We start from the raw sequence: 2,731 nt of genomic DNA, 5'->3' as shown, positions 1-2,731 counted from the left end.
ACGGACATGTGGACAAGTGGAGCAGGGCAGACTCAGGACTATATGACTGTGACAGCCCACTGGGTAGATGTATTGCCTCCCGCAGCAAGAACAGCAGCGGCAGCACCAGTAGCAGCATCTCGCAAACGCCAACTCGTTCCTCCTAGGCAGGCTACGCTTTGTATCACCGCTTTCCATAAGAGGCACACAGCTGACAACCGCTTACGGAAACTGAGGAACATCATCGCAGAATGGCTTACCCCAATTGGACTCTCCTGGGAATTTGTGACATCGGACAACGCCACCAATATTGTGCGTGCATTACATCTGGGCAAATTACAGCACGTCCCATGTTTTGCACATACATTGAATTTGGTGGTGCAGAATTATTTCAAAAACGACAGGGGCGTGCAAGAGATGCTGTCGGTGGCCCGAAGAATTGCGGACCACTTTCGGCATTCAGCCACCGCGTGCCGAAGACTGGAGCACCAGCAAACAGTCCTGAACCTGCCCTGCCATCATCTGAAGCAAGAGGTGGTAACGAGGTGGAATTCAACCCTCTATATGCTTCAGAGGATGGAGGAGCAGCAAAAGCCCATTCAAGCCTATACATCTGTCCATGATTTTGGCAAAGGAGGGGGAATGCACCTGACTGAAGCGCAGTGGAGAATGATTTCAACGTTGTGCAAGGTTCTGCAACCCTTTGAACTTGCCACACGTGAAGTCAGTTCAGACACTGCCAGCCTGAGTCAGGTCATTCCCCTCATCAGGCTTTTGCAGAAGAAGCTGGAGACATTGAAGGAGGAGCTAAAACAGAGCGATTCCGCTAGGCATGTGGGACTTGTGGATGGAGCCCTTAATTCGCTTAACCAGGATTCACGGGTGGTCAATCTGTTGAAATCAGAGCACTGCATTTTGGCCACCGTGCTCGATCCTAGATTTAAAACCTACGTTGTATCTCTCTTTCCAGCAGACACAAGTCTGCAGAGGTTCAAAGACCTGCTGGTGAGAAAATTGTCAAGTCAAGCGGAACGTGACCCGTCAACAGCTCCTCCTTCACATTCTCCCGCAACTGGGGGTGCAAGGAAAAGGCTAAGAATTCCGAGCCCACCCGCTGGTGTTGATGCAGAGCAGTCTGGAGCGAGTGCTGACATCTGGTCCGGACTGAAGGACCTGCCAACGATTACTGACATGTCGTCTACTGTCACTGCATATGATTCTGTCACCATTGAAAGAATGGTGGAGGATTATATGAGTGACCGCATCCAAGTAGGCACGTCAGACAGTCCGTACGTATACTGGCAGGAAAAAGAGACAATTTGGAGGCCCTTGCACAAACTGGCTTTATTCTACCTAAGTTGCCCTCCCTCCAGTGTGTACTCCGAAAGAGTGTCTAGTGCAGCCGCTCAACTTGTCAGCAATCGGCGTACGATGTTACTTCCAGAAAATGTGGAGAAGATGATGTTCATCAAAATGAATTATAATCAATTCCTCCGTGGAGACATTCACCAGCAATTGCCTAAAGAAAGTACACAGGGATCTGAGATGGTGGATTCCAGTGGGGACGAATTAATAATCTGTGAGGAGGGGGATGTACACAGTGAAAGGGGTGAGGAATTGGAGGATGATGATGAGGTGGACATCTTGCCTCTGTAGAGCCAGTTTGTGCAAGGAGAGATTGATTGCTTCTTTTTTGGTGGGGGCCCAAACCAACCAGTCATTTCAGTCACAGTCGTGTGGCAGACCCTGTCGCTGAAATGATGGGTTCGTTAAAGTGTGCATGTCCTGTTTATACAACATAAGGGTGGGTGGGGGGGCCCAAGGACAATTCCATCTTGCACCTCTTTTTTCTTTCATTTTTCTTTGCATCATGTGCTGTTTGGGGACTATTTTTTTAAGTGCCATCCTGTCTGACACTGCAGTGCCACTCCTAGATGGGCCAGGTGTTTGTGTCGGCCACTTGTGTCGCTTAGCTTAGTCACACAGCAACCTTGGTGCGCCTCTTTTTTTCTTTGCATCATGTGCTGTTTGGGGACAATTTTTTTGAAGTGACATCCTGTCTGACACTGCAGTGCCACTCCTAGATGGGCCAGGTGTTTGTGTCGGCCACTTTTGTCGCTTAGCTTAGTCACACAGCGACCTTGGTGCGCCTCTTTTTTTCTTTGCATCATGTGCTGTTTGGGGACAATTTTTTTGAAGTGCCATCCTGTCTGACACTGCAGTGCCACTCCTGGGCCAGGTGTTTGTGTCGGCCACTTGTGTCGCTTAGCTTAGTCACACAGCGACCTTGGTGCGCCTCTTTTTTTCTTTGCATCATGTGCTGTTTGGGGACTATTTTTTGGAAGTGCCATCCTGCCTGACACTGCAGTGCCACTCCTAGATGGGCCAGGTGTTTGTGTCGGCCACTTGTGTCGCTTAGCTTAGCCATCCAGCGACCTCGGTGCAAATTTTAGGACTAAAAATAATATTGTGAGGTGTGAGGTGTTCAGAATAGACTGAAAATGAGTGTAAATTATGGTTATTGAGGTTAATAATACTATGGGATCAAAATGACCCCCAAATTCTATGATTTAAGCTGTTTTTGAGGGTTTTTTGTAAAAAGAACACCCGAATCCAAAACACACCCGAATCCGACAAAAAAATTTCAGGGAGGTTTTGGCAAAACGCGTCCGAATCTAAAACACGGCCGCGGAACCGAATCCAAAACCAAAACACAAAACCCGAAAAATTTCCGGTGCACATCTCTAGTTCC

The sequence above is a fragment of the Pseudophryne corroboree genome, chromosome 2 (genome assembly GCF_028390025.1).
Source record: "Pseudophryne corroboree isolate aPseCor3 chromosome 2, aPseCor3.hap2, whole genome shotgun sequence".
NCBI lineage: Eukaryota > Metazoa > Chordata > Amphibia > Anura > Myobatrachidae > Pseudophryne > Pseudophryne corroboree.
The sequence above is the reverse complement of the archived record's forward strand: the minus strand, read 5'-3'. Positions refer to the sequence as shown.